Here is a 24,566-nt window from a genome sequence, read left to right as displayed (position 1 = left end):
CCCTACCTTACTTATTGGAGTTAGTCTTTCATGGCGTTGATTTGCACTAGGAGGTCGAGAATCCTTCTGTCAATGGGGGCTTGGGCCTCGTCTTGGTCCTCTTGAGCGCAGAACGGATCGGCCCAGTTTTTGGAGCGTTCTGATGCGGTCACGTCTTGATTTCTTTGGGCCCTGTGAACATCGGTAAAATACCTCCGCTGACTTTTCACTTCATGGCTGAAGTTATGGAGTCGCCACCCATCAGAATGCGCAACTGGGAGTAATGGGCCTCTTGGATTTAAATTTTAAAAATCATTTAGAATTAGCAGTGACTCCATACCAATCAACCAAGACAAGGCCAATATGGGCAAATTGAGAGAGAGAGAGAGAGAGAGAGAGAGAGAAGGAAGGGGTTAGGCACCCCTCTCTCTTGTCAGTGTGAGCGCTGGTTTCCCTATTTTCCTTTGGATTGGTGTGAGGAGTTGGGTTCACAGTGATTTGAGAGGATTCAGGAGCTTCTCTCTTCTCCTCCAAACCAACCCCCTTTTGGATGCAAGGGTCTGAGCAAAAGGATGAATTCTCACCCCTTTTCTATCAAGCCCCCACCTTTAGATTTAATTGACTAGTTCATAGGGCAAAAAGAAACACTTCAAATCCTCTCGGATGCTGAGGAAGGTCCTCACATTCAATTCAAACTTTGCACAAACACCAAACTAACACAAGTATTAATAGAGAAATACTTCATATAAAGTTAAAGGAGATGAGATAAAATGAACACCTCTTGTAACCTGAAGACTGACGATGCTGCTGAACTCGTATGCAGAGGTTCTATGTATGGTTGGGCTTTTGGTGCTGTAGAAACCCTAGCTCGGGGATGGCAAGGGAGTTGGATCTAGGGCTCTAGTAGCGGCACTGAAATCCAGTGGAGATGGTTGGAATGACTGATGTATTCGGTATCTAGGGTAAAGGACAAGAATCCTCTCGGTTTCTCTCTTTCCTCTTGATTTCCCTCTCTCTTCTATGCTCTTTCTCTCTCTCTTTTCTCAAAAAAAAGGAGAGTTCTTTCACGCTTGAAGCTCTCTCTCTCTCTCAACTCTCAGCTCTCACCTCTTTCTTTCTTTTGGTTTCTCTCTCTTTCTAGCGCTCTTAGCTCTCCCTCTATCATATTTTCCTCTTTGGTTCTCTTAGCTCTCCCTTTCTCTCTATCATTTTTCTCTCTGTTTTCTTCTCTCACTTGAGCTCTCTCTCAAACTACTCTCACTTGAGCTCCTTCCCCCCTTCTCCCTCTTTTTCTCCTCTCTTCCTTTCTACCCTACTTTCTATCTCTCTCTCTCTCCTCAGAAAAATGGGAGATCTCTTTCTCCCTTGAATCTCTCTTTCGATGTTGTCGGCACTTGCCTATTTCTTAAATTCGACAGCTCTAAGGAAAAAACCTGAGAGTTGCTTCTTCTCTATTCGAAGAGACCCCCCTTTTCAACCTCTCTTCTTCTCCCCGATAGGGAATAGTGCCTTCCCTTTTATAATTGAAAGGAAGGGGGTTTCTAAACAATAAAACTGAGAGGAAGGGGGTATTCAAGTGGGTAGGTTAGGGTTTGGGGGCAGTATCACTAGGTCGGTGTCTTTAAGGGCGTAAATTGAGGGAAGAAGGGTAACTTGGTATTTTGGACACTTGGGGTAACTTGGGAATCAGGTCAGGGGTAGTTCGGGTAACTTTAGTCAAGGGTATTTTAGTAATTCTGGTAGGAGGGTACTTGGGAATTAGGTTGGGGGTAATTTGGGAATTGGTTAAAGGGGTCATTTTGGTAATTTTGGTAGGTCTATTTTGGTAGTTCGGAAGAGGGGGGTTTTACGAGGATCTGTTCAAAGGGTATTTTAGTAATCTGAATGGGGGTATTTTGGTAATTTGGTCAAGGGGTATCAAGTGAGATCTGTAACGAGTTTTGAGGATTTGGGGATTGAGATTTGGGTTCTTTGGATAGTCTGAGATGAGTGGTAAAGTCATATTGGGCTAACCAGGCCTGAATCGGGCAGATTTGGAAAGGCTCAATTCAATTAGTTTAGGGCCTTAAAATGGAATATTGGTGTGATTAAAGGCCCAATAGATGTATGTTGGGTTGAGATTTCATAGGTGGGTATTTGGGGGTGTCTTAGAACCGATGGTTGTGTCTGATTTGATGGTTGAGGTGAAAGTGTGGGTTGATCGGAGCCATCAGATAGGTATCAGGCTGGTTTAATAGTGGTTTTGAGAGCTTTGGGGATGAAAGTTGGGATTTTTGGGATTTTGGGTGTTTCAGAGGGGTCGAAAAGGTTTGATCAGGTGTTTAGGGTAAATTGGAGGTCCAGGCGGTAGACCGAGCAAAAATCGGGTGCTGACAGGACAAGGCCTGAGTAAAGTGGCTCAGACGAGGTCACTAGAGAGCTTAAGAGAGCTTAGAGCAATAAATGCCAAGATAGCTTACCTAGGTAATGATGCCACTTATTTATACTTGAACCTGCCTAGAGTTTGTTATGAGTGGACAACCAAAATGCAATCTGACTTGCGCCACATATCCCCATACATACATATATACATACATATATATACATATATATATACATACATACACATATATATGTATATACACACACATATATATATATATATACACACACTTATATATATATATATATTTATATATATATATATTACCATATGTGTACTTTGTGTTTTTAAAAGTTAAAAACAGTTTCAAACAAATGTGACATTCTATTTTTGAACTTTTGTAAAAAAAAGTTCATCCAAACCACACCTTAGTTTAGTATGTATGGTTTGTTGGAATGACTGAATGAGGCAATACATGATTAACTATGCATCGAGAACATGAATGCAATAAACGTATGGTATTATGTAAGGAGGGCTTTCAGTTTTCCTCATCCATCTATTAAATTGAAAGAGAGATCAAAGCAAATTAGGAGATAAACAGTGGTCAAGTTATGGCCAAGAGCATATATCAACCTCAAGTAGTGCACGAAACACCACCCTGACATCGTCTCCTATAAGCACATGCATTCCAACTAACATCTATAAACTTGTCTCATCTCTTCTTGTCTTTAGGGCAATGAAGAGCAGGACTAGGGGTGGCCATGAGTCGAGCTCTTCATGAGCTATTTGAGCTTGGCTCATGAAAAGCTCTGCTCGGTTTGGTTTCAATCGAGTTTCGAGTCGAGCTTGAGCCCAATTTATAGGCTTGTTTAATAATCAAGCCAAGCTCGAGCCTAATATAGCTTGGTTCGTGAGGCTTGCGAGCTAAGCTCGAATAGCTACATAATTATAATAATAATGATGATGATGATGATAAATATAACATTATAGAAAATAATATATATAATAAAAATGTTATATATATATATAATATTTTTTATTTTTATATATAATAATAACTAATTATTATAATTTTTAGTATTTTTAAATATCCAAAAAAAGTATTTTTTATATATAATTTTTTTATTTTTATTAAACATTTTTTCTCAAATCGAACTCAAGCCGAGACGAGCTTGAACTTACGAATTTTTAACTCGTTCCGAGCTTGAGCTCAAGGTTCTAGCTCAAACCGATCGTGAACTCGAACTCGAGTGTTGTACTACCTTGACGAACTGAACTCGAGCCTCATACTATTCAGCTCGGTTCGACTTAAATCCACCCCTAAGGAGGACAATCCGTGTCCTATTTGCTAAGATATGGTGTCCTTTTGAGATCCTAGTGGACCTCCATCCTTTCTTCGTAGTATGTCCTTAATTGCATGAGAAGAGGTACGTAGTCCCACGCTTTAATTCAATAATTTGCAAATATAAGGCCCCTTGTGGGAGGACTGAAGCTTTAATAGAAAGTTGAGTTGCTTCGGCTGAGCTACCCCTCTTAAAGAAGCTTTAATAAAAAGTTGTTTTAATGGCTGAAGGACAATAAATGGGTGTTTCTGGATTTCTCAAAAAATATTGCTTGTAGTTCATGAAATTCCCATTCATCTGGTAATTATGATTCTCAACTGGGCCGTTGAGGGACAATGGTAAAGGCCCATATAGGTGTTACGGTGGATTCATCAAGATTTTCCAAAACCTAATTGAAGGTCCATGTACGCATCTTGACACGCCAATTCCGTATGGATTTTGGAAAATCTACTACCTATTCTTAGTTTAACATATACTAAAAAGGAAAAATTTGGGCATCCCAATCCAAACATGAGATTTTGTATCAGTTGATTTGAAAGTTACATCTATATATATATGGCAGTTGAATTTTGGGCAGACAAAGTTACATTGAGGCAATGTTTGGTTTGAAGGAAAAGGTAGTCCTTTCCTTTCCCTGCAAACATAGCCTAATGGTCTGGTTTAGAAAAAAAAAAAAAAAAGCTAAGTTGGTAAAGCAGTTTGGAGTTTCCACTTGGGACATAGTTTAGGGCACCAAGCAAAAGCAAGTAGATCGATGATTCATAATAATAAGCCCACTGCCCACCCACCTATACAAGTTGGGTGTTCAGGTGAGAAAAGGATGGGTAATGGATGTGTGGACTCCGGATCTCCTGCCCACTAGAATTCTATCCACACCTACTCATAATACACTACCTCCCATGAATTGAGAACATCTCCCCCTGCATAATACTATGAAGAAGATGGGATGTTCTCTATGTATGGTTAAGATAAACGTGGGCAAAATTGTGATGGACAGGAGATCCGGACTCGAATGTGTGTATCCCCACAATGCTCTCATCATGTTGATTGTTGTTTCAAGAGATTATCTTCATCTTCAGAAGTATAGCAATACTTGAGTTTCAGTGGTCACCAACAATTTCATAGTCTATGAGTTGGCACATTAAATTAGTCTGACCCAGTATGTCGTCTAACCTAATTGATGATTGATGATTGATGATCGAGAAGAAAGGAATCCAATATTGGATGTGATGCCCCCCCATACCTACATGTACATCAGGTCAGGACCACTCACGTACCCAACAATCTAGCCATCATGCCAAGTTGCCACATGACTATGCATCCCATGCAACCCGACACAAGGAAAGCCACTCTTCTCTGGCTTGTCTCCGCTTGCAATTATATATATAACTAAGCTATGCCCATTGCTCTCTCCATCCCCAAAACAATCTCTTCTCAGAAACCCATCTGCAGCAAATCTCTTCCTTTAATTTTTTCCTCAAGACCTTTATTTCTCTCAAGCTCACACAACAAAACATGATCAACAACAGGAAGCTTCTTGCCATGGCAAGAAAGTGGCAGAAGTTGGCAGCCATCGGCAGGAGAAGAATCTCAACACCGCCAAGAACTAAACTGCAACGGGATGTAGATGAGTGCAGCGCAATGGTGGCTGTTAAAGATCACTTCGTTGTGTACACGGCTGATCAGAAACGTTTTGTTATTCCGTTGGCGTATCTCAACAATCCCATCTTCATTGAGTTACTCAGAATGTCCGAAGAAGAGTTTGGACTGCCAAGCGATGGGCCCATCACATTGCCATGCGACTCGGCGTTTGCAGAGTACATCATCTCAATGATGCAAAGATGTCCTTCAAGAGACTTAGAGAAGGCATTAGTTGTGACCCTATCTACATGTCGGTGCTCATTGTCTTCTTTTCTCCATCAAGAACCAAGAAATTGCCCTATACCTGTCAATGGCTTTTGAACAAGTCATATATTGCTATGACCCATTGGGACAATGCAATATCTTCAAATACTCTTCTTTTTTTTTTTTAATTTGTAAATAATTATACATATACAAATTTTGTAGTTGTATGATCAGCAGAATTTTTGAATGAAAAATATCGAGTTCACTTATTCATGCAAAATGTATATTGGTGTTCCCATACAAGATCAGTATTACTTGTTCCGGCAACCTGATCTTTTATCTTTAGAAGGGTCCAGGCGATGGGCCTATCTTCATAGAATTACTCCGAATATCTGAAGAGTTTGGACTACCAGGCGATGGGCCTATCACACTGTCTAAAGATTTATTGAGAAAATCATCAATTTGGTGCAAAGGCATCAGTCTGAATATTTAGAGAAGACTGTCCTAGCGTCTCTCACCACTTGTCGTTGCTCGCTATCTTCACCTCTCTGAATCAAATAACCCACCTACACTTCTTACTGGATATTAAAGCAAATTTGGTGACCAATGGAGACGGGATCTCTAATACTTGTCAGGACAAATGCCTAACTTCTGTTTTGCAAAGATATATGATAGCATATATTAGGTGAATAGGTGGTACCGGTGTGGAAACCATGTATCAGATTAGGCGGTTGGTGGAACTTTAGTTTTTAATTTAAGTATGTAGTGATTGCTGGAATGAGAATATGTGGTTTAGCATTGGCCAATAGTCACACCTAATAAACAGGGAGGAGGGCTTTGAGGTTGTGTTTGGTTTGAAAGAAACAACCTTTTCCCTACCTTTTATTTCTAACCAAACACAGCCTCAAGGAAAGCCGTAGTTTAAAAATAGAAGTGTAACATTGATTCCACCTATAATTTTCTTTTCCTTTATTTTTCCACATTCACCTTTCCTAGACATGGTAAAAGGCAAAATTTAGAATAAATTAATAAAGGAGAAAAAAGAGACTTATAATTGAACATGTTCTTTATTTTTGTCTAGCTACAAATAATGTTCCAAGTTCTTAACCTCGCGATTTTATGGAAAAGAGTCTTACGTACGTTAAGAATGTTATCATAAACATAAGGCCTCATTCGTTTTCCGAAAAGTGGGGGGTTGGTGAGTACAGAAAAGAAATAAGTCTACATTTGTATTTTGGTATTAGTAGGTTCTACTAAAAACAAATGTCATTTACCTAAAATAATACCCTCTGAGAATTGGTGTACATTTTTATGTATAAAACATTCATTATAAACAATTTTATATACGGAATAAAAGAACATTAAATAATGTACTTATGGGGCCAAGTAAAACACTCACCAAGATGCTAATGAGCCCTAAGAATTTATTATCAGCCCCGAGTGGATCAATTAAACACCGCCCTGACCTTACAAACATCAAAAGGACAATCCTGACATTTTAACTAAGATATAGTGTCCTTGTAAAATCCTAGTGGGCCCCTATATCTAGAAAGCAACCTCGTCTATTTTTAACTTTATAATTTGTATTAGATAACTAATTGAATAAGAAGAGATACATGAGCCCACCCCTTTAATTCAATGGAGTCCACCCCTTTAATTCAATGGAGTAGTAGTTTTGCAAACAGGCAGTAGGGGTGTTCATAGTTTGGTTAACTGAATCATGGGTAATTTTTGTAAATTGAACTAGGATTATCGGATTTTCCATTTCTCCAAACCAAAATTGAACCAGTACCACCGGTTACCGGTCCACCGGTTTTGGTTTTTGACTGGTCCATTCTTTGGTTTTTTATTTTTCTATATTTATAATATTTATATTATATAGATACATGTATAATATTATATTATTAATAATAAAAAATATATAATATATTATGAATATTATAAAAATATATAATGTATATAATATATTTATAAATAAATTATTATAAATATAATATATGTATGTATTTATATATAATGAATATGTATTTATATATAATATATAGAAAATGTGTGATATATGTTAAAAATATATATAAAATATACATATAAATATATATATATATATATCTATCGGTTCGATAATCATCAGTTTTTTATAAGTTAACAAAAAATCAAACCGATCCTTTGATTTTTCAAAAAACACTAAACCAAAACTGAATTGATCAGTTTTCATGGACACCCCTAACAAGCACCCTATGTGGGGCTTCTTTTGTAAGTAGTCGTTGGAGTAGAGAAGGCACACTAGTTGGAATTTGCTGTTATGAATGGATATTTTTCTATTATGAAAACAACTGCAAGGTCAGCAAAAATAATAAACCATTCACATTGGAAAACCACCCCCTAAAATAAACAGGTTTAAAAGAACTCAAATAAATAAACAAGCTAAGTTGGTAAAGAAAACCAATTGCAATTTTGTCTTGGGGCAGAGTAGAGGGCACCAATCAAAAGCAAGTGGACAGTTTATATAGTAAGCCCACCCACCTAGCCACGTTATATGTCGAGTTGAGAAAAGGATGGATAATGGATGTATGGTCTGAAATTCAGACACAGAATATGTATCCCCTGTGGCCCACTCAGTGCTTCCCTTTGACTCCTTTGCCTAACCAATTGAGAAGAAAGAAATCCAACATCCAATGTGACGCCCTATTATCCCCACGAGGCCATCATATATTTACTCAACAATCTATCATGCCAAGTTGCCAAACTCTTTAATCTTGATGGAACTTAATAGTCCAATCATCACATGACTATGCATCCCATATGCAACCCGACATAAGGAAAGCTACTCTTCTCTGGAAATTCTATATAACTAAGCTATGCCCGTTGCTCTCTCTCCATCCCCAAAACAATCTCTCTTCTCTTTTTAGAAACCTCAGCGAATCTCGAGGCCCTTAATTTTTTCAAGCTCACATTACAGAATATGATCAACAACAGGAAGCTTCTTGCCATGGCAAGAAAGTGGCAGAAGTTGGCAGCCATCGGCAGGAGAAGAATCTCAGCATCGCCAAGAACTAAACTACAACGGGATGTAGATGAGTGCAGCGCAATGGTGGCTGTTAAAGATCACTTCGTTGTGTACACGGCTGATCAGAAACGTTGTGTTATTCCGTTGGCGTATCTCAACAATCCCATCTTCATAGAGTTACTCAGAATGTCCGAAGAAGAGTTTGGACTACCGAGCGATAGGCCTATAACATTGCCATGCGACGCGGCGTTTACAGAGTACATCATCTCGGTGGTGCAAAGACGTCCTTCAAGAGACTTAGAGAAGGCCTTAGTTGTGACCCTATCTACATATCAGTGCTCATTATCTTCTTCTCTCCATCAAGATCCGAATAATTGGCCTATACTCGTCAATGGCTTTTGAACAAGTCATATATTGCTGTGACCTGTGGGATCATGTAGGATCTTCAGTATTTTTTTTTTTCTTCTTTTTGAATTTGTAAATAATTATACATATACAAATACAAGTTCTGTTGCTGTATCTTCGGCAGAATTTATGGATGAAAATGATATCGAGCTCACTTTTACTCGTGCAGATATATGTTAGTGTTTCCATACTAGAGTAATACCTGTTCCGGCAACCTGATTCTTCTTCATCTTGACAAGTCCCCTCTTGTTTAACTAAAGTATAATTGTGATTGTGATCCAGTGGTTACTTTCCATGCTATTGATATATATGATAAATAACAATTAATGTTCTAGAAAGTTTGAGTTAGAATGGAAATTAAACATTTTTACTTGAGAACTAAATCATTAATTTTACACAGGGTGGTTGGGACTGACAATCGGGATCCACCATTTTGTGAGGAATTTGTGTCCCACAAGTGTCCCACAATTAATACATTTGGGAATATTTGCACACGCTCTATGGGGTGCCAACAAATATAACAATACTATTTTCCAAGAAAATAGTCTTCCAAAAATCAACATATTTGCATATATTATCCATCAAATTTAAGAGTGTTTTTATGGCTAAAATATTGTTTTCCAAATATAATGAAATAAATAAATCAAGCTAAATATAACAATACATCGAAAGTGTACCTTAAATGATGGGTTTTGACCTTCCATTGAATTGTTGGATTTGACAACCCTTAGGCCTTGCAAAAAAAAATAAAATAAATAAAATAAATAGTTTAGATTTAGAACATAAAGAATTGAAAGGGCCGTTTCACCTCAAATTAGGATGGAAAGACTAATTTAAGGAAAAATTTGACAAAGCTAGAGAGAGAAAGAGACGGAGAGAGTTTGGGAGAAAAATCAAGAGACATTTTGCGAAATAACCTAGATTATTCGTTTAATAAGGAAACAAAATTTTATGAAAGAGATATATCCACCATTTCGTTGAGTGGATATAGTTTCCAAAAATTTTAAAAGTAATAAATGAAAAACTATTGAAAATTGAGGTTTCCTAATGAGTAAGAGAAGTTTTGGAGAGGTTTCAAGGGGGAGAGATATTTTAGGAAGATTTTTACATAATTGGAAAATGGGGTTAATATAAGTAACCAAATGTAAGACAACAGTTTCCATTATGTAGTAGGACACGTTTTTGGTATCTTTTTTTAAATTAATATAATACATTTTGGTAATTATGTATATTAAGTTCCATTATATTTTTAATTTTTATTAAATAAATTTTAGCAATTTTAATCTTTTGTGTAAATTAATTTTAGATAAATTAATCATTTACCAAATTTCCCAAAAATAATTAGTCATAATTAATGAGAAAATTTACTAAAATAATATTTAGAAACTTCCAAAATAATTATATATTGTTAATTATTGTAAATTTACAGTAAATACAGTGATAGTTTACTGATGATTAATATTTTATAATTTATCGTACATTAAAACTTGATAGTTTACTTATAATTACTAATTAATAATTCAGTTAGTTATTAATTTATTCAGTAATTTACAATAAATCAGCAATTACTCTAAATTAAAATTTCTGATAGTTATTTATTTTTAATAAAATGTATTATTTATTTTCATTATTTGTTAGTATCAATTATTGAAAATTAACAATATCAATAGTTTTCTGATAATTACTAATTAATAACTCAGTTATTTCGTGATTTATTCAGTAGTTTATAATAATTTAGTAATTACTAGAAATTAACAATTACTGATGGCTATTGATTGTTATTTGACTGATAATTTATTGTTAATTTTCAAGATTTATTTACTGTACATATTGAAAATTAAGAGTAAATTTTGTGATAATTTACTGTTAATTTTAACAAAAAATATAAATATTGACAGTAAATTTTATGATAAGTTGCTATCAAGTATAACAAAAAATTGTAAATAGTTTGCTGAAATATCATTAGTTAACTATTAATTAATCAGTAATCTATATGTGATTTTTAGTTCATTTTTGGTTAATTATTAATTAAATAATTCATTAATTACTAAATAATTACCAAGATTATCAAATTAAACCGGTTCATAATTAAAAATTAAATAATTATAGTCAGGTTTGGATTGGATTAGGGTCCAATATGGGTTGCACCCAACCCATTTGTATCATCTTCCTAACCCGTTTAGACCTACAATATTTTCATTTTGGTGGGTGAGGTGGAAATGACTAACCTGTAAAAATTGCAACAAATTAAAAAACTTCCTTTTTCCCTCGCTCAATTCCAATTACAAAACCGCAACTTATACTTAGATTTGAAACTCAACAGATGTAGGATAGAGTGAAAATTTGATCTATTTCTAAACTAATCAATTATAAAAGCTCAATTCCAAAAATGAATGTACAACAAAGGAAAAAGAGATTGGGAGGGAGGGAGGGGGGAGGGGGGGATGAATGAACTAAATACCATTGTTATCAGGAATAAAAATAACCATTGTTATCTATGTGGCAGTTTCATTGGGTAGTGGAAGAGCTGTATCTTAAAAAAATTTCAATCCAAAAACTGAGACATCAATTAGGATATTTCAAAATAAGGGTATTGAATTTTGGGTAAAAATGTAAGAATAGAAGAAGACATAAGTAGGAAAAAAAGGAAGAGGATACTGTTTTGGATAGTTTCCTAAGGAAATACAATGCTGATTGAGGGGATGTTCTAATGTAGATGAGAATTTGGGTGGTGTGTTTTCATATTCACAACACACCTGTGGGGTGGATGCAGTGTGGATGAGAAGACACCACGCCCCAACATGGCAATCATTCTAAACCATGGATAAAGAAGTGTGGATTGAAACACACTATACCCTAACAGGTATTCTACAAGGTGTAGTGCATTTCCATCCACACCTTGTGTTATGATTCCATGCATCTCACCTACAACATGTAGGTCTCTAGTCAGATCGGACTTGGATCGGGTGTAGTAGAATCCATATATGATCCAACCACTGAGAACTTGCATCCGAGTCCAATTTGAAATCCAATCAGATTTAAAGACTCATATTTGAATTTGGGTCCTAATGGAATTGGGTCGGATTCAGATTTAACCTAACTATGCTTTAAATTTTTTAAAATATTAAAAAAATCAAAAATTCAATTCTTTTTCAACTTTTATATATAATAAATTAATGTAAATATAACATACTAAATTTATTATATATTCATATAATATAATACATAGAATATGTTTTTATAATTTTAAATATAATTATATAAAGTTTATATATTAAAATTAATAAAAATAATATCGGATTCGGATGGGGCCAAATCTGAATCCAATCTGATTATTAATCAAATGTGATTCTAACATCCAAATTAGATTCGATTACATAAATACATCATCTAAATATGAGATAATTGGATCAGATGTCGAATGGGCCTCGGATTTTCGGGTTTCATTGATAATCTAAACAACATGTAAGGTGATCTATGCTATTAATAAGAAAAAAATAATATTTTATTTTTTAGTAATATACATAATAAAAAATATTAATAATTACTAAGAGTAATTTAGGATGTTATTAATATTTGTAAATTAAAGTACAATTTAAAAATTAATAAATATTATAAAAATAAATAAATTCATTAGGTTGCCAAGAGTACTATTTTTATATAAAAATCATAATTAATAAAATACAAACATAATTAAAAAAATAATAAAATATACATATATTAAATTAAAAAATGTATGCAACATTAAATAATAATTATATAACAAGAAAGAAGTAATATTTTATTTTTTTAATAATATACATAATAAAAACATATAGGATGAGAAATTGGCTTGTGGTGTGGACCAATCCACGAGATGGTGTGGATAGATCCACACCACAAGCCAACCAAACACCTTAGTAGATTGTGGTGTGTTTCAAAACGTAATATATCATGGTCTGACCACAATACCAAACACCCACTAAATTTCAATCTAAAAGAAAGTTACGTTGAGAACTTTGGATGAGAAATTAGCCTGTAGTGTAGACTGATCCACGAGATAGTGTGGATAGATCCACATCACAGGCCAACTGTGGCTTAATGAAAAGGGTGGTTAGGGGTGAAAGGAATAATGGGAAAGAGTTAAATGAGAGAGCTGGGAAGGGGTAAGGGAAAAAGGAGATAGAGTTTAAAAAGGAAAAAGCATAAAAGGGGAAATGGAACCCAGATTTCCTACTCACTTTTCCTACCCACTCTCTACATGCCATGAATTGGAGCCACATATCTCTATTTAACTCTTTTTCATTATTCACGGCAGGTAGGAAAAGTGAGTAGAAAATCCCGAGTGCCTTTTACAGTGAATAATTTTCAAGATAAAAGATGAGGTTGCATGAGCAAATACATCTCTTGTATGGATTCACAAACATAGATTTGCATGAGTAAAGGTGAACTCGATTTCATTCTCATCCAAAAATTCTGCTGATGAAACAGCCATAAAATTTGTATATGTATAATTATTTACAAAATTGAAGAAAAAAAGAAGAAAAGTGTTAAAGATCATGGTCCCGATGGACATAGCAATATGACTTGCTCAAAAGCCATTGGCAAGTATAGGCTGATTACTCTGTTCTTGAAGGTGAGAAGAATATAATGAGCACCGACATGTAGATAGGGTCTTAACTAAGGCCTTCTCTAAGTCTTTTGAGGGACGTCTTTGCAACATTGAGATGATGTACTCTGCAAACGCCGAGTCACATGGCAAGATGATAGGCCCATTGCTTGATAGTCCAAACTCTTCTTCAGACATTCTGAGTAACTCTATGAAGATGGGATTGTTGAGATACGCCAACGGAATAACAAAACGTCTCTTATCAGCTGCGTACACAACAAAGTGATCTTTAACAGCCACCATTTCAATGCACTCATCCGCATCCCTTTGCAGTTTGGTTCTTGTTGACGAGATTCTTCTCCTGCCGATGGCTGCCAACTTCTGCCACTTTCTTGCCATGGCAATAAGCTTCCTATTGTTGATCATATTTTCTAATGTGAGATTGAAAAAATTGAAGGCCTCAAAGATGAAGGAAGATTTTTGCTGAGGTTTTAGAGAAAAGATTGTTTTGAGGGATGGAGAGAACAATGGTCATTACTTAGTTATATATAATTGTGAGTAGATACAAGGGATGCATCACATCCAATGTTGCAAGGGATGCATAGCCATGTGATAATTGAATTATTATGAGTCATCAAGATTAAAGAGTAGTTTGGCAACTTGGCACGATAGATTGACGAGTGAATGATGGAGGACGTAGGGCATCACATCCAATGTTGGATTTCTTTATTCTCAATCGGTTAGGTAGACAACATACTGGGTCCATCTATTTTAATGTGCCAATTCATAGACTGAAATTGCTGACAATCACTGAAGTACTAAATATTATACTGTTGAAGATGAAAATAATCATGTAATACAATGTACAAAGGAGTCAACATGATGAGTGCATTGTGGGGATACATTCTCTTAATTTCAGACAAAACATCTATTGCCCATCCTTTTCTCACATGCTTCTGCTTGGTGCCCTCAACTCTGCCCCATGACGAAACCACGAGTGATTGGTTTTACCAAGTTAGCTTGTTTGTTTATTTGAGTTCTTTGAAACCTGTTCATTAAGGGGGTCTTTGCAAATGTGAATGGTTCAGAAAAAGTATATGGGCCTGTTTGGCTTATAGGAATTGGGTTCCATAATCGAAATTGGAATGGGCCATTTCCATTCCAATTATTTGGTTCGATGGAATCAGAATCTCATTCTCATTGTTGGTGGAATGATATTATTCTATTTGAGTGTATGACCATTACTTCTCCCTCCATTCAAAATGAAATCTCATTCTAACTGATTCTAATTCCTTTTCTTATTTCTGTCTGAACCAAAGACTATGGGAATAGACTATTTCGATTCAAGTGCTGATGGATTTCAGTTCTCATTCCAATTCCAATTCCATCTGTAAATAAAAATGGAACTGATGAGAGCGGATTTGGCCCTCCATTGATATTGTGACACATGGCACCTCGGAACAACTAGATGACACTCGAAACCACTTAGGCAACAATTTGCCTTAGCCAACTTGATGGTGACCCACCTGGCAACCTGGCCTAGGCGTGACCTGGCGACCTAGCACAGGCGTTGACCTGGTGACCTGGCATAGGTGCGGACCTGGCGACCTGTGAGACGTGCTCATCGACAAATTCGGCATGTATATCCCAACACTCCCACGATCCTTGGAGGTTGGCCCACGTACCGAACAATCCGGAGGGTGGTCAACATGCATGGTGGTTGCCTCAGGGAATCTAAGACCACTTAGACAACTTCTCAAAAATCTCTGATGCGGTGCTTGAAGCCCACGCCAAACTATGCCTATATAAAGGCACCAACCCCAATGGCATAGGGGGGAAAGTAAACGTATTCTAGCTCTCATACTTTGTGATTTTTAGCTCGCAATCTATTATGAGAGTACTGACTTAAGCATCGGAGCGACCCTGCCGGGTTTGTCACCTGGGTTCTCTAACATTGATTCCTTGTAGATCTCTAAAGAACTACGAAGCTCAACAATCAATCCAGCTCGCCACCAAGCAGCTCGATCCTCTGGTCAGCTCGGCAACTAATAGGTAGCTTGGCACTCTAGTAAGCTCGGAAACTAATAGACAGCTCGGCACTCTAGTTAGCTCGTCACCTAATTTTCCTAGCTCGGCCCAGTCAGCTCATCACCTAACCTGCCTAGCTCGGCCTAGTCAGTTCGGCACCTAACCTTCCCAGCTCGTCACCTAATTTCCATTCCAATATTTTTCAATAATTATTTAATACATTTTAAATAAACTTTCAAAAATTTTATATCTTATAATTTTCAGAATGTTATTTTACAAAAATGTAATTTTATGGAAATTTTTTAAAATTTTATTACATTTGTGTAATTATGGAGATTTATTTGAAAATTATTTTAAATTATTATTAAATATTTATTTTGGCTAGGTAGTTTACTGACAAAATTATACTAATTTATGTGTTATTTTCTAATATAAATTAATCAATAATTCCATTTTCCAACATTATAATATTTTATTCCACATCTTCATTCGATTATTAAATATAATAGTAGCAATAACTAAAATTTTGTACTTTTAATAATTGTTTAATATAATTCTCAATTTTATAAAAATTAGTTATAGAGTTCAAAATGCTGTTAATTGACATGAATATAACAACATTTACCCAAAATACATTAAAAATTCATGATGAGTTAATTAATAATAATATTTATTAATTTTTTATAATTTATTAATCATATTTCTTAACTTTTAGTAATAACACTATTTAATTTTCATTGAATATGGGTTGGATTAAATATTAATAATATTTAACTTTTTATTAATTAATATGAATATTTTAAATGAAAGAGAGTGAATATAGATTCGAGGAGAGAAATTAAGAATTGATTGGGGAGTGGGGTAACATGATACGTTTCTAATGGCTTAAAGGAGATACATTGGAAGAGAGATTCTAGGAATATTTTTAGGTAGTTGTGTGGGGAATGGTGACATGGCTTAATGGATATATAGAATGAAGGGTGGGGGTAATGAAGCAAGGAGAGGCATGTTGACGTTGACAATCTTGTTATATATATATATATATATTTATATGTATATAGATAGATAGATAGATAGATAGATAGCGGGGACCCGTGAAATGGACAAGCTTTGTTAAGCAAAAACAAAATTATAGAAATGCACACAAGTACACAATTAACCAATCTCACCCACTACTTTTAATATTTTTTTTTGTAATACAAAAATAACAATAATTAATTTCAGGTAGGATTGTTCATGAAACGGAAGAAACTGACCAATCTAACACAATTCAATCTGAATTGGTTGATTTCTAAAATTTCGGATCGGCTTTGGTTCAATAATTTCTCAACCCAACTAGATTGGATCAGTTTTGGTTTGGCCATTTGTAAATTTTAATTTTAATTTTAATTTTAACTTTAATTTTAATTTTAAATTTTAAGTTTAAATCTTTTGAACAACCAACCAAACAAAAAATTGACCTAAACCGTTACAACCCAAGTTGGCTAGTTTACACTAATAGTTAGTTAGTTTTGGGTGATCAACTCCCCAACCTGACCAAGTTGATTTGGCTAGTCAATCAGCTTGCAAACCAAACTTAACCAACCAGTGAACACTCCTAATTTCAGCTAAATTAATAGTTTAAACTCTAATAATTATTGAAAAAATATATTGAAAATACATAATTATTGAAAATAATTTTATAATGAAAATACAATAGAGAACTAATAATAATACAATAATTACAAAAATATAATAAATACTAAAAATATATTAATTAGTCAATAAATAGTGTAATCTCAAATAATAGTTTGATCTCTAATAAATTTTTATATTTGATATTTTAAAAATAATTACATTTAATTATATTACTCTTAATTAATAAATACATTATTTATAAAATATTTATTAATATTGCTTTCAGTAAATATTTAATTCTTAAAATACTAAACTATTAATAATACTGTAATTATTAAATTACTGTATTTATTGAAAAAATATAATTACTATTAAATACAGTTGGAAAATAATTATTTAGTTACAATTAAAATATAAAAATATATTTATAAATAATTATTGAAATCATATTTATAAAAAAATAAATAATTACTGAAAATAATTAATATTTTCAATAACTGTTATTGTTAAATTATTACTAATAAATATAATTTTTTGATACTTATTTTCTATAATTATTAATTGACATAAGTGAAATTAGTTATTTACAATATTGTTTAGTTATTGAAATAATATTTTTATTTAAATTTTAGAATATTAATTATTTATTGAATTTAATAATCCATAAAATTATAATTTTACTATTATTACATAATTTGTTATTAACTTTGTAAAATATTAAATTATTATTAATATGAATATTATGAATTCTATTATAATTATTTTTTTACTTTTAAGATTTTTTTTTAGTTTATTACATAATTTCGTTATTTTAACTATTTAAAATTTTTCATGTTCAATATTTCGTTATTTAAATATTTAAATAATATGTAAATTTTTTAAAAATTTCCATTATTTGAACTTTATTTATTTTAATGTTATTACATATTATTAAATATGCTTTTATATTATTTAGCTAGTTTAATGTTTTTTATTTAATATTTTTATTTATTGAAATATTTAATTACTGTTTTATTTTGTAATATTAAATTTTTATTATTTGGATAACATTTAAATATATAATTTATATTGTTTCTACATAATTTCGTGATGAATTTTGTAAAACTATTGAATTATCAATAATATGAATATTGATAAATCTATTAATTTTTTGTGCTTTAAATAAATATTTTAAATTTAGTATATAATTTCATTATAACATTTTAATAGTTCTAATTTTTTTTAATTGAAACTTTCTATAGGCAACAAGTGAGGGAGAGGATAAATAGGAATTAAGATAGTTTAGGAGAGAATCTCTCTACTGAACTAGAGATAACTTTTGAGATAAATAGGAGTTAGAGATAGTTTAGGAGATAAATAGGAATTAGAGACAATTTAGGAGGAAGTGGGGAAAAGTGGTGCCACTTGGCTAAACATTAGAAAAGCATATCCCTCTTTCTTTATGGTTGTTAGAAATAATTAAGCATATGTGGAATTAAAAAAATAAGAACAAAAAACAGAAAATTAGAATGGGGGGTTTCTGAAAGGAGAGCTATGCTGACATGGCAGGACCAGTTTTAATAAATAAATATATATATATATATATATATATATAAAGAAAGAGACAAACCTATTACTATGTATTAAAAAAAATTGGCCACATGGCCCACGTCAAATGACCTCTCCTTTTTCTAGCTCTTTCCCCAATAAGGCTTCTCCTTAGTTGCTTCTCTCTCCTCAAAAGACCATTCCTTACACTCTCAACTTTCCACCTCAGCAAGATCCCTCTCCCTTTTCCACCCTTATTTTTTAATGCTCACACTCAATCACATTTCAAACATTAATAAGAATTTGCCCCAAATAGTTTTAGGTTAATTTCCCACCTCTGTCTTCTCCCCACGGAGGAGTCGATTGAATTAGGGTCTTTCCCGTATTTCTTCAAGTATTATATTTTTTTATTGAGTTCGACTATGATATGGAAAAGATATGATATGGGAAAAACAACTGATCAATAAACTGAAATCACAAGCATGGTAGTAAATAAGGTGTTATTTATCAAAATTCATGGATGGGTTTTGATTGATCAAAACTCTTTCCATATCATATCTTTTCTGCACCATAGATTTTCTCTTTTTTATTTTCTTCTTCCCCTTCGTCTTGCTAGACGCTGAAACAATGGCTCCACCATATTGGTTAACCCTTGCAAACACATTGTGTAGTTATTCGAATATTTCTCTATCTTTCTCTTTTAGGGATTATTAAATTCAAAGAGAAGGGAAAAGACATGCTGGATTTTTCCCTTTTTGTCATGTCTCCTTTTTCCCCATGTTGATTCAACTTTGTTGATTCAACTTTGTCATGTCTCCTTTTGACATGAAGGTCCTTCCCTTTGTTGATTCAACTTCTTCATAGGGATAACTATGAATTTGTTTGAATTTTTTATTTTGTTGGGTGATCAGTAGGTTCAGTTGTCTTGGGGTAACCATTTGTTGGTCCAATTTTGTCTTAGGCTCTTTTTGCTTTTCAAGAAATTATTTGCATGAGTAAGTGAATTTACCCAAGTTCTTTTAATTCTTAAATAAATAAGACAATGATCGTTTTATCCATAAAATGTCACTATTAATAGGTGCAATTTTGTCCCATCCAAGTGTTGGCAATTTCCCCCTAGGTGGGAAAATTAATTACCCACCTTAGAAATGTGTATCACTTACCCAAATAAATAATAACTAGGGAAAATAAATTTTCCCTTGACCCCACATAAATATGAAAAAAGACATAGGTATTTTATTCAAAAGGAACCAATGTCACATTAACCAACTTTCCATCCTCTCAAAATCCAAATCATGAACAAGACCTTAGTGTTTGTTTTCATTGATGTTCCTAGTACTAGCTCATTTCTTGCTTGTTTTCGAGTGTACTAGTTTATTTCGCAGGATTCTTGTTTTGGTTCAACTTTTTGAGGTTTTTATCTTTGTTTATTATTTTCAATTTTATTTGATTTTTTTTTTGGTAATTGTACTTGCATTAGACGAATAACAATAGAATTGAAACTCAGAGCACATGTTGCAGATCTAATCATGGTTTTCAAAACCAGACCAGATCAGACGGTCAGACCGGAAAAACTAGGAACTGGTCAGGTGATTGGTTCCGTTTTTCCCCAAAATCGGATATTTGCAAAAAACATTGATTTGGTCAGAAAACCGCTGACGTGGGCGTTCAAACTGTTCAATGGTTTTGACGGTTTTTTATTTTTTATTTTTGTCAAAACAGGCCAACCATTCGGTTCAAATAGTCGGACTATTCGACTTGGGAACCGGACCCTAGACTAGTTCATTCTCCGAGTCTATTTTAAAAACCTTGGATCTAACTAGGGGTGGCAATTTTTCACCCAACCTGCTGAACCCACCCAACCCACCCATTTACTTGGCGGGTTGTGTGATCAACCCATCACCCAAGCCGCCCATTTAAATGGGTTGGATTGGGTTAGGTTGGGTTGTGGATAACCATTGGGTTAACCATGACAGACATAAGTATTAATTCCTTACCCTTTTTTTTATTTTCTTCATTTGAATTAAATAATTTATAATTAATGCATTAATTTTCTATTAATTATTGACTAAATTTAGTTTTGTCTTGAATCAACACACTTCACCGAACATAAATCCAAATCAATTTGACTCGAGTTCGGACCAGTTCAATGCGGTCTAACCTAATCCAGCATATACCAATATAGGTTGACCCAAATTTGAAATAGACCTTGAGTGGGATGGTTTGGTACCGCTTGCTCTGCTCGGTTTTGGTCGTCCGTTCCAAATAGTATTCACATAGCCCGACCTGACCTAGTACAAGCCGGTCCAGGTCGACCTGAATTCGAAACGGTTTTGAGCATGATGGTTTAGTGTTTGCGTGCTTTGCTTGGTTTGGACCATCTGACCAACCAATATCAACACAACCTGACCCGAATCCAGACCGACCCAATTTACTTACGTTGACCCACTTCGAGTCTGGTCCGACTGGACTGATACAAATCTAAACGGTTCAACCGCCCTTGATGTGATTAACTCGAAGATAATCCAATTAGATAGTTCAAGTTGGTCTGACTGGTTTGAACCTAAGTAGTTCGGTCAAACCTAAAATCCGAACATAGTCAAATGGCTTCGCTGCTTGTGTAAAAATAACATGCATGTAATGTGATTTGAATCTTCACCACTTGTGTAAATAGTAACTACAATTACTACCAAATTATGACTAATTTATTTGTTAAGAGAGAATTTGTTTTTTATGTCTATAAATATAAGATTAATGGGTTTAGAAAAATTGGATTGAATTAAAGCAGATTTGGATTCAACCCAACCCATTTAATTTTATATAAGTGGGTCATTAATGGATTAGATTGAAATTCAACCTAAACCAAATCCAACCCAACCACCCAATTGTCACCACTAGATCTAACTACACCTGTTACTTCCGATATTCTCTTAATGGGGAGGGATGGTGACTAATGTGGATATAAGAAGTTAACAGTAATTCCATTTTATATTTTTGATATTTTAAATCGAAAACACAAAAATTATGATTTTTCTCATTGACCTTCTCAGTACATTATAGATAAGATATCATGAATGGCATTACAAGAAAAAAAATGTGGCGGTTTGGTTGGAAGTGAATAAGGATAATATTTGTGTGTTATATTTTTAATTTTTTATTATTTATAAATGCTAACTAACATTTCAAATCTTGAATTATGTTTTATGGGGATGCCTGTTTAAGACCATTTAGTGTGTGAAAGGTGTCCATTAGACAAGGTGCTCACACTCTTATCTCTGTATTTATATATCTTTAATCTTTTACCCCCAAAAAAGAACAATTGTTCATTATGACTGTATTTGATTGCATTGTAAATTTATTTGCACTGATGCAAAATTATAGTAATACAAATAATTTGGGTACAAATTTTGGTTTATTTTTTAATATATTTTATCTTACCTTGTTTGGTTACAATACAAATGAAGTCGAATAAGACCCAAAGCAAAATAAAATAAAATCTAAAATTAAATTAAATTAAAATTTGCATATTTTACATTTGTACTAATGAAAATAAAATTATGATCCGTGTACTTGATCTTGCAATCTCATATAAAAGTTATGGCCAAGGGCATATATCAACCTCAAGTAGTGCGCCAAACACCACCCTGATATCGTCTCCTGTAAGCACATGCATTCCAACTAACATTTATAAACTTGTCTCATCCCCTCTTGTATTTAGGGCAATGAAGAGCAGGACAATCCGTGTCTTGTTTGCTAAAAGAAAGATATGGTGTCCTTGTGAGATCCAAGTGGACCTCCATCCAGAAACAAACCCATCCTATCTTCGTACCACGTCCCTAATTGGCTAATTGCAGGAGATTAGAATGTCAGGTATATGCATAGGCCCACGCTCTAATTCAGTAATTTGCAAATATAAGGCCCCTTCTGGAAAGACAAAAGCTTTCCCATCAAATATTGGTTTTAAGCCGTCTGGATGAGCTCAAATCCACCACAGGAAAACCATCCCAAAAGGACTCTAAAAATCTAAATATTACTAATTCATGAAATTCCCATTCATCTGGTAATTATGATTCCCAACTGGGCCTTTGAGGGACAATGGGCAAAGGCCCATATAGGTGTCACGGTGGATTCATCAAGATTTTCCAAAATCTAATTGAAGGTCCATGTACGCATCTTGACACGCCAATTCCGTATGGTTTTTGGAAAATCTACTACCTATTCCTAGTTTAACATATACTAAAAAGGGAAAAACTTGGGCATCCCAACCTAAACATGATCTTTTGTATCAGTTGGCTTGAAAGTTACATCTATATATATATACGGCAGTTGAATTTTGGGCAGACAAAGTTACATTAAGGCTATGTTTGGCTTGAAGGAAAAGGTAGGGAAAAGAAAGGAAAGGTAGGGAAACCTTTACAATTCCCTACTTTCCCTTCCTTTCCCTGCAAACATAGCCTAATGATGTGGTTTAGATATATATAAAAAAAAAAAAAAAGCTAAGATGGTAAAGCGCTTGGTGTTTCCACTTGGGGCATAGTTTAGGGCACCAAGCAATATAGTAAGCCCACTGCTCACCCACCTAGGCAAGTTGGGTGTTCAGGTGAGAAAAGGATGGGAATTGGATGTGTGGAGAGAAATTAAGACGAAGAATGTGTGTCCCCACAATGCACTCATCATGTTGATTGTTATTTCTAGAAATTATCTTCATCTTCAGCAGTATGGCAATACTTGAGTTTCAGTGGTCACCAACAATTTCATAGTCTATGAGTTGGCACATTATATTAGTCGGACCCAGTATCTTGTCTTCCTAGCTGATGATGGAGAAGAAAGGAATCCAATATAGGATGTGATGCCCCCCCATACTTACATGTACATCAGGTCAGGACCACTCACGTACCCAACAATCTAGCCATCATGCCAAGTTGCCACATGACTATGCATCCCATGCAACCCGACACAAGAAAAGCTACTCTTCTCTGGTTTGTCTCCGCTTGCAATTATATATATAAGCTATGTCCATTCTCTCTCCCTCCCCAAAACAATCTCTTCTCAGAAACCTATCTGCAGCAAATCTCTTCCTTTAATTTTTTCCTCAAGACCCCTATTTCTCTCAAGCTCACACAACAAAACATGATCAACAACAGGAAGCTTCTTGCCATGGCAAGAAAGTGGCAGAAGTTGGCAGCCATCGGCAGGAGAAGAATCTCAACATCTTCAAGAACTAAACTGCAACGGGATGTAGATGAGTGCAGCGCAATGGTGGCTGTTAAAGATCACTTCGTTGTGTACACGGCTGATCAGAAACGTTTTGTTATTCCGTTGGCGTATCTCAACAATCCCATCTTCATAGAGTTACTCAGAATGTCCGAAGAAGAGTTCGGACTGCCGAGCGATGGTCCTATCACATTGCCATGCGACTCGGCGTTTGCAGAATACATCATCTCAATGATGCAAAGACGTCCTGCAAGAGACTTAGAGAAGGCATTAGTTGTGACCCTATCTACATATCGGTGCTCATTATCTTCTTCTCTCCATCAAGAACCAAGAAATTGCCCTATACTTGTCAATGGCTTTTGAACAAGCCTTATATTGCTATGACCCATTGAAACCATGATCTTCAATTATTCATTCCTTTTGTATATAATTATACATATACAAATTCTATAGCTGTATCATCAGCAGAATTTTTTAATGAAAATGAAATTGAGTTCGTAACATTTACTCGTGCAAATGTATGTTAGTATATATTCCCATACAAGAGTAGTACTTGTTCTGGTATATATCTTGAGAAGTGCCCACTTCCATAACCCAAGTCGAATTGTGATTCTGTGATTTCTATCCATGCTATTGCTCAAAAATAGCAAT

General features: G+C 34.3%; 4 pseudogenes; 3 read left to right on the top strand and 1 right to left on the bottom strand.

The window, feature by feature from the left end:
* Positions 1-5,199: 5,199 nt before the first annotated feature.
* On the top strand, positions 5,200-5,646 carry LOC148849451 (auxin-responsive protein SAUR68 pseudogene; annotated as a pseudogene).
* A 2,845-nt stretch (positions 5,647-8,491) lies between these two features.
* LOC148849450 (auxin-responsive protein SAUR64 pseudogene) lies at positions 8,492-8,938 on the top strand (annotated as a pseudogene).
* Positions 8,939-13,511: 4,573 nt separating this feature from the next.
* On the bottom strand, positions 13,512-13,928 carry LOC148849449 (auxin-responsive protein SAUR67 pseudogene; annotated as a pseudogene).
* A 9,903-nt stretch (positions 13,929-23,831) lies between these two features.
* LOC148849448 (auxin-responsive protein SAUR64 pseudogene) lies at positions 23,832-24,278 on the top strand (annotated as a pseudogene).
* Positions 24,279-24,566: the final 288 nt, after the last annotated feature.

The sequence above is a fragment of the Nelumbo lutea genome, chromosome 6, assembly GCF_056320005.1.
Source record: "Nelumbo lutea isolate HS-2025 chromosome 6, American lotus-T2T, whole genome shotgun sequence".
Taxonomy (NCBI): Eukaryota; Viridiplantae; Streptophyta; class Magnoliopsida; order Proteales; family Nelumbonaceae; genus Nelumbo; species Nelumbo lutea.
This window is presented reverse-complemented; position numbering and strand designations above follow the sequence as displayed.